The following is a 14,200-nucleotide window of genomic DNA, read 5'->3' on the forward strand; positions in this document are numbered from 1 at the left end:
TAAGGCCCATTCCAACTTTAAGGTTTCACAATTCTATGATTTGAAGGTGTACATAAAATGAGTTTTTACATTCTGCATTCAAATTTTCATGTACATAGGAAATTAACTTCATAAAGGTTAATGCTCCTGTAAAACAAATAATTATTTTGCAATATGAATAATGAGCCCTAGATGTATCTATTTAACAGACTCAGATTTTCCTGTCCTGAATTTTCTGAATATGTGGCACATAATTACAAATGAATTGGATGGGAACACGCGGCAGGCAAAGGGGTTATAAAAGAGATTTGCAAGATCTCTGGGACACATGGAAAAGCTGTTGGTTTCATCAGTGAGACAAACTGAACTAGAGCTAGAATTTCTAGGCTCTATCATTGAATTAGGTAATTTCTGTTTCACAGAACACATCTCAGAAAATACACGGAAACTTCCACAATTGCTAAGTGCTTTCCATACACTACTTCATTTAATCCTCCCAACTCCATGAGATGGGTAATGGTTTCTCTCCATTTTACAAACAAGAACACTGGAACTAGGGATAGAAAATACTTTGCTCAAGATCTCAGAGCCAGAGTTCAACCCAGAGAGTGTGACAGCAAAGCCCATGCTCTCAGCCACCACAAGCTCTACTCCATGTTGCTATCAGCGACTCACAGATGCTGGGCAGGTAGCTTGCCCTCCAACTGCCAAAGAAGTCAAATGGAATTCTGCCTCCAATTTCTCGAAAAAGTTATTTTGCTTCATTATTCAATTACAAAGAAGTTTTTTCACTTCCCTTATCAAGGCTGCCTAGATAAAAATTATGAGGTAGCTGCTATTCGTTCACCCTCCCTTCCTGTATTACTAGCAGCTCCTTCTTCACACTAGGAAGGAAAGCCAAACTGCTTCCATGGTGTTTGTTCTGATGCCTCCAGGAAGAATTGACTGCTGCTTCTTTTGCGCACGCACTGAAGATATATATGTGTATCTAATACTTGCTTGTTCATTTTCCATTTGGTTTTTCCCCTCCCCACTGAGATTATATCTGCTTTAGGAACCAGGAGTAATATTTATTCATCGCTGTAGTCACAACACCTAGCATATAATGAATGAATGAATGGATGTGGCTAGCATATAATGAATGAATGAATAGATGGACGGATGAATGGATGGATGAATGAATGAAGTAAACTCATGCTGCTCCCAAGTTTCCTAGTGTGTCCCCTGTAGCACTTCGACTAGTCTTGTCCTCCCTGAGAATACCATCTTCTAATCAAACTTCGTCGGTCCTCCCTTTCTCTTCCAGGTCTGCTCTCTGCCCTCCAAACTGATAACTAGTTAGCTAACCTCATGGGTAATCAGTGCTAATGAGGTTAGCTGGAGTAGGTATATCGCTGTAAAACTTCTTTTGATAATGTGTTCTCACTTTAACTAGAAACAATTCCTTGACCCAGTGGAGCCATTTCTAATGGTGAATGCACTATGCTGGCTGGCATTCAGGGTCAGGGTTGGGAAATAATCAGCAGGAGGGTTTTAAGCATTCCTATTTAAGGACTCCTAAAACCATGTCACCCACCCCCTTGTGTAGAAGAGTCTCCTCCTTACCTATTTTGGGGAGAAGGGGTATTTGTCCTATTTTTTTTCTTAGATATTTATAAGAATTCTTTATCTATTAAAGGTATTAACTCATGAACCAAAGACCTTTTTCAAATTGTCAAATTTTGCCCAGAGCTGGCCCTGATCTGACTAATCCACCTGATAATCCCTTTGTTGGGCATCCCTGCAATACCTACATATTTGGTTTGTTATAAAGATATTATTAGCTTTATTCAGTGTGTTCATATGCTTTTTTCCCCCCACACGCTCAGCAGCAGAATTGAGTTTGTCTGTCAGGAGAATAGGACTCCTAAGAAGTTCTGCGATGTCAAGGACAAACAACATCAGTGGTCTGGAATCTGGAGATAAAAGCACAGAAGCCAGAAAGTGGGTGGTTTCCCTCGTTCCAGAGTATGATGAAGGTCTAAATGCTGGGAGGTCAGTTAGCAAAATCCCGGGTGACAGGACATTGCTGTTCAGGAAGACATTTATAGTCACATTACAAGTTAAAAAAACACATCTGAATAGCTTTGATCTTCTTTTGTACTTCCTGCCTAGGTAGGAGGATGTGGTCTCAGGAGCTAGCTAGCACTGCAGATATGAATAAAATGGCTTTAGCTGGTTAAGGAAGTAGTATATAAAGTAGCAGCTACATTTAAGTCCTTAACTGTTAATGTAGATATTAATTGTGTTCTACATCTTATCAAATATACTTACTGCGATTTGGCAGACTCTGTAAATAGCTTACCCAATGCTCACCCTTCATTCTTTCTGGCAAAGTGATAGAGGCTGGAAACACCAGATACTTATTTTCCCAGGCACCCTTGCAGCTAAGATGGCCACATGACTCAGTTCTGGCCAATGAGGTTAAAGGAAGACCACTGGGAGATGTCTGAGGATACTTTTATTCCAGCTAAAAAAATGAGTATACATTAGGCTCCTGCCCTCTTCATGTCTATGAACATAGTTGTGTGAGGACATGATTTTTTCAGCTATAGCAACCACGCAACAACAAGCCTAGAGACCAAGAGCCAATGATGAGGATAAAGAAGCAAAGGATGAAAGGAGCCTGGTCAGTTGTAGTATTTTTCAGCTGATAAACCAAAATAAGACATCTACACTTCTTATTTTGTGAGACATTAAAAACTGCTATTGATATTTTGTTAAGTATTCTTGTTACCTGCCTCTGAAAGTATTTTGATACATTCAAAATATAAAATCATATAGAAACTGGAATTATAAGTATATAAAATATGTTAGTATGTGGATAAGGACCAAATGATATAATAACTGATACTAGGATATGCTATAGAGAGGTATGGGGGAAAAGGTGGAGCAGGTCTCACTCTTGGATATTCTGATTTAATTGATCTGACTACTACTCAAACATTGGTATTCTTTTTAGAGTCCCCCGACTCTAATATGAACAAATTTAAGACTATCTAATTCAACTCTTTTTTTTACAGTTAGGGAAACAAAGGATCAAGCAGTGTGACTGGTAGAATTGTGCAAAAATCTCTTCAGGGTCACTTCTCCCCCTTACCCCAGCCCCTCAGTGTTCCTCCCACTAGACATCTAGTGTCTTCTTTCTAACCTCTGTCTGCACTGAACCCCCAAAACACTGTACCCTCCAGGGTGAGGCCCTGAGTCCCTTCCTAGGTACCTATCCTGGTCAAAACTCCCATTCCCTCAGAGATCTGCTAGGCAACTAACAAACCAATCTTAAATGAATTGTAGCCAAGGTATTAACGGCAGAGAATGGCTTAAAGCATTACTCCTCCCAGATAACATTTCTATTTTTAATAGAAGCCTTTAAATGTCTGAACCCAAAGGAAATAGCCTGAAAAGTGCAGGGATAGCAAATACCTGGCATCTTTGCCTCTTTTCTGTCCCTAGAAGACATCTCCAAACTGTCACTGAGGTCTTCCCTGCTAAGTTTGCACACAGCCTGAGAAGCCCACAGGTCTCTGGGCAGCCCCCACCTACCTATAACGGGAATTACCATGTAAGATTAAATCTACTTGCCAACTCTACTGTCGAAAATATATTTAGGAGTAAGGAGACTTGAATCCTACTTTGGGGCTTTAATATTACCTGGATATTGGCTCCCAAACAAACAAACAAACATTTCTGGGTCTCAGTTTCGTTCGCCTTAAAATGAGAGGAATGGCATCACAATCAGGCATTTCCAATGACTAGTTCATGATCTGCTGGAGACGCTCAAAGCCTGACTTGGTAGCTCTTCAAGCTACCACTGCCACTGCCACTGCCACTACCTACCTCTTCCCATTTTTGCATTGCTTCCCAGCAGGGAAAAAAATTCACTCCAAACAGGGGCACCACCTTTCTAGCTCTACTCCGGGACTTTCCTGTACCTAAAAGGCCCTGGGGAAATAGTGGAAGCCAGCATTTGGAGCGACTGCTGAGAAGCCACCTCTTGTGACACTTGAAGACCAATCATGTGGTTCAAGCAGCCGTAAGCGCCTGGTGGAGAGTATTCTATTGTCAGCCGGAGGGGCAGAGCCTTCATGCCAGATGTGTCAGGAATGGGTGTGACCTGTCCAGAAGACACATCAAGTGGGGAAAAAATCAGGTGTGCAGATAACGTTTTGTAAATGCCTTTCTAATTCTCAATGCCCCAGGAAAGAATCTCAGAGATTAAATTAAGCTGTTAACCCTCTAGGCGCTCCTGTCGTTTATTGTTAAGGAATTAATAGGAATGCGGGAATGCAGATGGCCTGGCTGTCAGCTCGCGGAGGCGATTTTTTCTGATCTCCACGGACGTTTCCAGCATCTTTCATTAAGCGCTCATGTACCAATTTGTCATTTTAACCGAGCAGGAAAGAAACTCCCACTGAACTCCCTGGCTCAGGTGCCGGGAGTTCAATTCTCCCACGACATGGCCTGTAGGGTTGCATTCACAAGGGAGGCTCGGCTGCCGGCTGGTGAGTGGCTTCTGATGGGGGTGAGGTAAGGCGGAGCCATTTCTGGAAGGAAGTCGGGATCCCCAAACCTGGCTGTCCTGGTCATGGGTTTCAGGGGACTGCAGGAGAGCCCACTCTAGCAATCTTAAACAGAGCAGAGATGTAAAGAAACTTCTCTCAACTTCCTCTAGCGCTCCAGGACACATGTAGCCCGCTCAACGAGGGGAGGCGCCACCTACAGGAGAGAGGAAAACCTGCACCCTGGTCTCAAGATTTCAACCGTTTGGTGGCAGAGACACCGACCCTCCTCTTCCTCCTCATCGTAATCTCTGACATTTATCCAATGCTTTTCTGACGCCAGACACTGTCCTAAGTGCTTGACATGGGTGATCTCTTTTAAACTTCACAACAACCCTATGAAGTAGGTGTTATTGTGATCTCCATTCCATAGAATAGAAAACTACGGTTCCGAGAGAGTAACATGCCCAAAGTCACACAGTTAAGAAGTGGGAGGCCAGGACTCCAACCCTGAGAGTCTGGCTCAGAGCCTGGATGCTCAACAATCACTACACTAAGAAGAGTGGTGGAAAGGTTAGCATCAGTTCTAACTCCACTCACGGTTCACAATGTAACTCAGGGCCAAGTATTTAACTCAATTGGCTCTCAGTTCTGCACCTTGGGGTTCCCGTACTTTTGAGACTCCCTTACTCACCTGGAGAGAAAATTATTGCTAAGGTAATTGTTATCTTGTGCAATAAAAAGTAGGAGTGGGGAGTAGGGATGGTAGAGATTATGTAGCGCTTATCTTCTTCAATTTATAGATGGGAATCAGTGAGATAAGGGGCCCAACCATGGTTACGTTCTCAGTGACAGGGCAAGAACTAAAACTCAGGTCTCCAGACTCCCAGCCCTATGCTTTGCTCCCAATCAACACTCCCTCTTTAATCATCCATAGCCAAGACTGATTATACATGGGGAAAAGTTAATCACACACGATGTGGCTTCAGGGGCAACAGGTCCACCCTCTGACCAAAATGCATCTTTTGTTTTTTTTAACCTGGTGGCTCTTACCTGAAATCTCAACGTTACTGACTCATTTCTTTCACCAAGACTTTGATCCTATCTACTCAGCACCAGTAAGGATTTTACTGTGGGCCATCATTTCATGTGTAAATGATTGAGTTCTAAAGAAGTGCTTACTCAGTGTGGTCCACAAACAGCAACATCGGTGTCATCTGCATAAGCTTAGAATTGCAAGTCATGGGTTCTACCCCAGACCTACTGAGTCAGAACTACCTTGGTTTTCAAACTTTGCAGTGTATGTTTAAGGTGTCACCTGAAGAGCTTATGAAAATATAATTTCCGGGGACAACTCCTCTCTACCTAATCACCAGAGATTCTGATTAAGCAAGTCTCCCGTAAGGGCCCAATAATTTGCATTTCTAACCAGTTCTCAGGTGATTCAGCTGCTGATGATCTGGGACTATACCGTGAGTGGCACCTACAAAGTTCCTGATAGCAGATATAGAGAGAGTAGAGGAAGGAAAAGAAGCTCCTGGGATAAAAAGAGAGAGAAAGGTTATTATCAAGGGTGAAAGGAGTAAGGAATATGAAGCCTTGGAATCAAGACTGCCGAGGATGTGGGTTCACAATTATGCCCATGTCTTTATATTTTAATATGTCCAAATGTTAAAACTAGTAATGACTTACTACAATGTATAAATGTTTGTAAGCTGAATTTATCTAGCTGTGGAAAAATCCGTTCTTGCTTCATCTTTTGCTGAGCCCTGCCTGTCTCCGTTACAAATGGAAATCTTCCCTGTCCCCTCTGACCATCAGTTAGCTCTCCAATTTCATTCCAGAGTTAACTGCACTGCGGTGGCAGACAAAGCTGGCCCGACGGCAGGAATACTGTTCCCTGATGGTATAAGAACCTCTTCTGTATTTATGTTTTCTGTGTGACTGTCACTAGTATACAATCACATAGAGATTCTGATATTAAGACTTGGGCTGCAAATCACTCCCATGGCACAGCTCTGGTAGAAAGGAAAAGGGGCTTCAGTGGCACCCAGGCATCAAACACGAATTACATTGCCCTTGTGACAAAATAGGCATCTTTAAGAAATCATGTCTTTTGGTCCTTCTTTGCTACAGTTCAGGTCATATGGTACTCAGAGGAACCCAGATAGTTAACAATCTCTTCTATTTGTAAAGACCAGTTGTGAAGGAAACTCCATAGCCTTCCTGCAGTGGAGTGTATTATTGTTCAGCAAATATTCAGTCTCCTCTACGCTCCTCTGTAGGGGGAGAAAACTTCCCTACTCCACTGACGATGGGCTTAGCCATGTGACTTGCTTTGGCCAATAGAATGTAAGCAAAGGTTTTAACTCTACTTGCTTGATTTGGCTTGTCCTCTTGCATTTCTAACCTTGGGCATGAAAGGAGCATGCCCCCATCACTTTGGCCCGGGTACCAGAATATGAAAGTAGATGGAGCAAACCCAAACGAGATCCACATTCTGGAGCAGGGCACTACAGCCAATCTGCAAACCTATGAAGAAGAAGTAAATGTTATAACCTTTGAGAGTTTAGATTACTTGTTATATAGCACTAGTAAAGTTGACTGATACACTCCCTCAAGCACCTGTTCCACTGAACTTTGGGCAGGAAGTTCTTTACTGTGTCTAACCTGAATCCCTTATACATTAAGGTAAAGATCCACTCTATCTGCAGTCTAAACAAGGGTCACTAGATTATATCCTTGATTTTAAATGTCCGAGAAATATAGCTCGATTTGTTTAATATTTATTTGGCTAAGAAAATAGAGATGCACTCAGGGAATTATTTGTTTTACAAAGTATCATTTATGCTTGTCCCCACTGGGGCCGTTAGAGTGTGGGTCCCCAAGAAGTGGTCGTATACTTCAGGAACCAAAGAGGTAGCAATAGAAGAGATGAGCGTTTAGAGACCTGGTTAAAATATTGTAGAATTCCCTTATTCTCTCTCAGCTTTTTCTTAGCACTTCATTTATTTCCCTGTTCTTTTTTTTTTAATTTGTTTGTCTCCCCAACTAGAAAGTGTTTCCATATGGTCAGGGACAGTGTTTATTGTGTTTACCATTTTATCCTCCAGTTCTTGGCAGACTCTGGCATGGAGCAGTAGCTAAAAAATTTGTTGAATAAATAAATGAATTTTAATAAGACATGTTACTAGACCACATAAGGGAGAAACAGTGAACAAAAGCTTGAGATTTACAATCTAAAAATCTGGCTCCAGCATTATGTCAGCTTAGGGAAAACTTTGAATTGTAGTAATAATAATAAGTCAATGGGAGCCACTGAGGAATTTTGAGCTGGGGAAGGACATGATTAAGACAGCATCTTGAGATGAGTTATCTAATTGTCATGTTCAGGAGTGGTTTAGCAGAGAAAGACTAGTTCAGAGACGATTTCAAAGTGCAGTGATATGGGCCTGAAGTGTGGGGTGGTAGTGGAGGTTAAAAGGAGTGAGATTGGGGTAGAAGATTCAATAACCCTATCACCTGATGGGAAAAAGAAGCAACAGAGAGGGAGCGTCTAAGGTAGCACCATGATTTTACACCTATATAGCTGAAAGAATAGAAGTGCTCTTAATAGAGATATGGAAATTTGGGGAAGAGGCCAACCGTGTTTGGGTGAGATGATGTTAATTTAGACAAAGAGAATTTTAGACAATGGCTGGCTATCAAGTGAAAACACCCAGCCCCCCAGTTAGAAAGTCAGGACTGCATCTTGAGAGAGAGGTCAGAGCCAGAAAACCACATGTGGATGTTACACTCATAGAGATGATGGGTATAGGAAGAGAAAAGCCAAGACTAAAGCCAGCCTTGCAGATGGCCTAGCGAGAAGGGACAGGAGGGAAACGAGGGGATGATGAAAGGGATAGAGCCAGCAGGATCAGCAAAAGGTCTCAGAAGCCAAAAAAAAAAAAAAGGCAGGGGGTAAGGGGTTTTGGTGTCCAGCCCTGTCTCTTGTGGGAACAGTTTTGGCTGTCAGACTTTCCAAAGCCTCCTTTAGGAGCACAGGAGAACATCCTTTAACCTGACTCCCTTGCCTCTAACCACCTGGGTGGCTGGGGGCCCCTAGGCTTTGTGAGCCTTTGAAGAAAAATCCAGGGAAGGGAAAATGGAGAAATGTAATCAATAACAACAAGCCTTGTTTCTTTTCTACTTCATATGCAGGAAGCAATCCAGCACTGTAGCTGGTGCTATGATGGGTGTATTCTGGATGTTCAAAAGGTCATCTGGCATGGAGACAGGCTAAATTATGACTGGAGTGTATGAATCTGAGGAGGTTCTCCATTAACATTTATTAGGAATTGTCATCACTTCAACCTGAATGGGCCCCAGATGTGGAAACCCTGGCTGCCCCAGACTTTTCTTCCGGGCTGCAATCTCTCCTCTGATTTATTGTTATTAAACATGACCAGATTTTGTAGAGGGGAAAATTGAAGAAAGCAACACACACATGGGGAACTGTTGGGTGGAGGCTGCCAAGAGAAACAAACCATTTTATTATTTCTGGTGGCAGTGGGAACATATGGAGATGCAAACCATTGTTATGAGACTCTATAGTGCGTCTTTCCTAAATCAAAAAAAGGCAGGCCTGAATTTCTGGGCAGTCTGTTCAAAGGGCAAATGTCTTAACCCTGAGGGTGAGAGAGGGGCAGTTGAAGGTAATGAGAAATGCTAAGAATAAAGAGTCGGTGCTTAAAATTCTAGAAGCCATGGCAGTGGACCCTTTTCCTGAAAATATATTACCTTCCAGAGCAGATAACTTCTTGGGAGTCAGTCATACCCACTGGATATTAGGTTATTTTTCTTACCAAATAATATTTACTCTCCTACTGTATAACTATTGTGAGGGATTCCAAAGTTAAAGTTAGACTTCTGGTAGCTTGTGATCTATTTCATTTATTCACTAAGTCAACACAATTTTATTAAGCACATACTATGCATCAGACATTGTTGTAGGTATTGAAGACATATTAGTAAGGAAGAGAGACAAAGTCCATGTAGTCAAGGATACTTACATATTTGTGAGGGAACGAAATCAGAAAATACTGAAAAATTAGCTACTAGACAAAGAAGTGTGTGCAGAGGAAGGCAGTGTGAGAAAAGGACACTGTGCTGAAAGTCAGCAAACCTTCTAGTCCTGCCTCTGCTACCTAAGAGTCTTGTGGCCTTAGGTAAATTATTTAACTTCTTCAAACCTCAGCTTCTCGTTTGTAAAATGGTGATAAACCTGCATCACCTTATCTCACAGATTTGTTGTAAAAATTAAATGAGGTAATGTATTTGAATAGTTCTTTATAAACTGTGGAATGCTCTATGGTGTCAGGCATTTTTATGGCAAGTACCAAATAAATGATATGGCAAATGTTATGGGATAGTACATTCACTAGTTAAGAATCTGGGGACAGCCTCTTCTGCTGCCTCTTGGGAAAAGGAGCAAGCAGGACTAACCCCAGGCTGCTGGACACATGTTTCTTGGAAAGTCTTTTACTAGTGGGGTCTGGATATCTGTTGCTAAGCTTACTAATAGTCCATCCCTGGGAAATCCTCACTTAACTATGCCTTTTCCTATACCGTGTATAGAAATTAACCCATGTGGGAACTGTAGTGAGTAAATAGAGGTAATGAGGAAAGTCTTGAAAGGCAATAGGTCTAATTACCTTTGTTGTTGCTTTGTCCCTCTTTCAAGTTATTCAAGTTCCTGAGGAGAAGGAGTTGTGTTAAGTCATCTTGATCCATCTTCCAGCTTTACATTCCTTGTCCACCCCAATATACTTATATTATATATGTAGACCCACTAGCACACACACCTGCATTATGTCTGGAGTTCGTGGAGATAGTTCTAGAGCCAACCTTTCTTATACAGGAAATTGGAACAAGTGTCCAGGGGCTAAAGCCACAGCTGTTTCCTCCTGCTATCGTGGTGACGACAAGGAGAAAAAGAAGTAAACATGGAAGGTTGTGAGGAATTAAGAGTATTCCCTCATGGTTTCCTTCAGCGGAGAGGTCTGCCTTCAAGAGCTGTGAGTCTGCAAACCCACCTCTTTCTAGCATGATCTTGAGAGAAGGGGAGAAGAGATAACAGAATTCTGGGTTGTTGCTGGATAGTTGGGTTGCACCAGAAGTGGAGAAGTAAGCAAGGGGAAGTAAGAAGTGGGAAGGAAAGGATTAAGGGGGTTTTTTTATAGCTCTTATTTTCCTTTAGCTGGACAAACTCACAAGAGCTTGGGAGGTGGTCCGCGGGCTGGCAGCATAAGTGTCACCTGAGATCTTAGGCCTCGAACCAGACCTACTAAATGCATTGTAATCCCTAGATGGTTAGTATGCCCATTAAAGTTGCAGAAGCATTAGCTTAGGATGCTAGAATAAGAATGACTTCTTGCAATGAACGACTGAGGACCTGTGCTGGATGATCTATTTCTCTGTTCTTCCAAATCCACCCTTTAACTTTTTCTTCCTCTGCTCTCGGTGCTGGGGCTAGGAAGTGACCTTTGTGAATTGCTTCATAGGCTCCCTTGTCCTCTGACTTCTAGTTGGGGTTTGTCAATGGTCAATACTCAAGGAACAGTGACTTTACCCAAAGTTTTTAAAGGGGAACGAGAAGACACATTTATATCATGTAGCAAGTCACTAGAGGAGAGCGAAGGTAGAGACGGCGTGAGATTGGGATCTTTATTCTCCCCAGCTCCCTTCTAGTTGAGCCTCAGGTTGACAGTGGCTGTGTTCCTCAACTAAAGGCCACCACTCCTGTGGGGCACCTTCTCCTAGGCTCTCTTCAGATTCTAGGGTACATTCCTCCCTTAACCCTTCTGACCTAGAGTGCTAATGGTTCCCCATTCTGGCTAACTTCACTATCCCTTGTGGATTTCTCTAAACCCTGCCCATAGTCTTGTAAATATGCCTTTATTAAACTCTTCTCAAGTGACCTTTGTTTGAGTGTGTCCTCTCTTTCCCACCAGGACCCCAATCAATACAGGGTCCTGGAAAAGAGAATCAGAAGGAGTTCTTGATGGTTAGGGAATGGGACTAGATGAGCACTTCTAATTTAAGAATCTTTGAAGTTGAAATAACCATTGTAAATATAGTACTATTTCTTGTGAGATTCTTGTTTCTGGAATAGAAAAATATATCACAGGAACAGTGGGCACTTTCTCCAAGATGCTTTGGCTTCTGTGCTAGTTTATCTGTCTTTGTGTGGGTCACAAAGGGGTGTGAACTTGAGCTGCTTCGTTCTGATTTGTGAGCATTAATTTTTAAATTTTCAAGAATTTTGCAAAACAGTTGTTTAAAAAAATCGAATGATAGATAGTTATCATTAAATTATATTAAAAAACAAAAATAACAAATACTAAAAATACATCCCTTCCTAAATACTTTGCTCAATTTTACTCTAACCTTTTGGGGTTAATGTCTGTTGGTGGAAATACTATGTAATAGTGTGCTACTGCACATTGCTTCCCAATTCTGCACGCAATAATGTTATAATAATAGTTTAAAATCACACATGATGGGAGTATTTACACCAAGGAAATTGGCAAGCACCACATATCAGAACAGGACTTTTTTCCGGAGAGTTGTTTGTTAGACACCACAGGGTTAGTTCCTATCTTTGGATAGGGCTGGAGGAACAAATGGAAGAAGGGGATCTTTTGAGATTATCATGGAATTTGGACTTGGATAGTTTTAGGAAAGATTCATATGCCTGGTTTCTGTGGAGAGAATGCAAAGTGACACAGAAATCAACTAAACTGAGGAGGAAAACGTGGTCTTTGGCTCCTTATGGCAAGATAAATTAGGCAGGCCTTTTAGCACGTGCGAGTGTTATTAATAATGGCTTGCTTTCACAATGGGGTTGTTTGTTTAAAATCTCTCAAAGTATCTCTATTCTTTCTTTCATCTACCAAGTATTTGAGCGACCAAGGAGAGAAGCAGTAGAGACATTTCTCCTTAAAGATAGAAAAACTGGGGCCCAAGGAGGTTAAGCGACCTTTTAACCTCAGTAAACTGAAGCCTAGAAGGGCAACATGATATAGTACCCAGACCAAGACACTGATTGAAATCTCTCTTCTACTAGCTACCACTCGTGTGACCTTGAGCAAATTGTTCAAGTTTTCTGAGCTTCAGTCTCTTCATCTGCAGAAGTTTATAGAGTAATAAATGAAAGAATGTATGTGGTCAGGACTCCAAAAATGGTGAGTTTAATGCATAAATCCTAACCTTTTCTAGGGGTACAGTAAGAAGAGTTTATATTACACAGCACAAACAACTTTAATGAGTAAAATGGGCATCATTGTTCTTAAGACACCAACTGGTCAATTCAACCCGTATGAAATTTCACCGACCCCTTCACCATGCCTGGTCTCTCTATCCCCCTGGAGCCTCACTCCCCTTCTTCTGTTCTCTCTTCATCCTCTCTCTTGTTCAGAGCAATATTCTCCCTCCTCTAAAGTTTTGGTAACAACTACCATAGAAACACAACTCAAGGCATTCTTCTAAGCAGACTTGCCTTCCTAAGAGAAATTCAGTTAATAAAATTATTACCACTCAATTATACATTAAAGTTTTTTGCAAAGGTTTTCCCATTCATTATTTCCTTTGAACATCAGAGCCACCCTGTGGTAAGAATTACAATCATAACCACTCTACATTGGGGGAAACTGAGACCCAGGGAATTGCCCAGGGTCACAACTTGTAAGTGGCTGAGTCAGGACTTGAACCTGGCAATGTATATGGCACAACATCATGCCGGGTGAGATTCTTCCTCCCTCAGAGTGGATATATTCTAGTCTGCCTCCTAGAGGAACCTTCTAATTCTACTTTTTCTGCCATTCAGTTAGCAGTCTAGACTGAGAGCTCCTCGTGGGTAGATTCTGAGCTAGGTACCGATACTGGATGAGGATACCAGGTTGAGGCTCTGATTCTTTTCCCAGGTTGCTGTACAGACTTGGGCAAGAAGAGAGGAGAAGCAGTTGTTTCTTCTCCTCTCTTAAGAGCTTAAGAAACTAGCTCAAGTTCATCTACGTGGTAAGTGATAGAGATAGGATTTGAGCCTATCTGACTCTATTTGTGTCTCTCTGACTCTAAATTCTACTTTTAATTTCCCATGTCCCTCTGAGTCTTGGCTTTCTGAGGCAAATCCAAGCACCTAATGTCTCTGGATCCCAGCTCACCCTTCCATTAATTGCTGGATTATGTTCTTCATCTGGCAGGGGCCTCAGGGCTGGGAAACCCTCATGCTGTTATCAATCTTCTCCCTAGTTCAGAGGTCAGAGGTTAGGGATTCTGATTACTCCAGCTCCCCTCCTCCACCTCCAGGATGATGCCACATTTTGCTTGCGGTCAGAAGCCACACCTCTCCACTTTTGCAACATTCTTTAGAATGTGGGCTCCCCACCCACAACTTATACCTAGCCTGAGGCAGACTGTTCATTAAGGGGCAGGCAGAGAAGAGGCAAGCTGAGATAGCACAGAGATCCATCAAGGTGCTGAGCTGACAGGTGCACAGACCTGCTTCTAGCCAGAGGAGCTAGCCGCCAGTGGGAACTTGCCTCATTGGAGAGGACTTTATCTGGAAAAAGAAGGGAGGATAGGAAAAAGAAGAGAGAGATCGGATCACTCTAATTATACAGCTCTAAATCACTGAGGAGAAC

Source organism: Pteropus medius, unplaced genomic scaffold (genome assembly GCF_902729225.1).
Source record: "Pteropus medius unplaced genomic scaffold, Ma_sr-lr_union100, whole genome shotgun sequence".
Taxonomy (NCBI): domain Eukaryota; kingdom Metazoa; phylum Chordata; class Mammalia; order Chiroptera; family Pteropodidae; genus Pteropus; species Pteropus medius.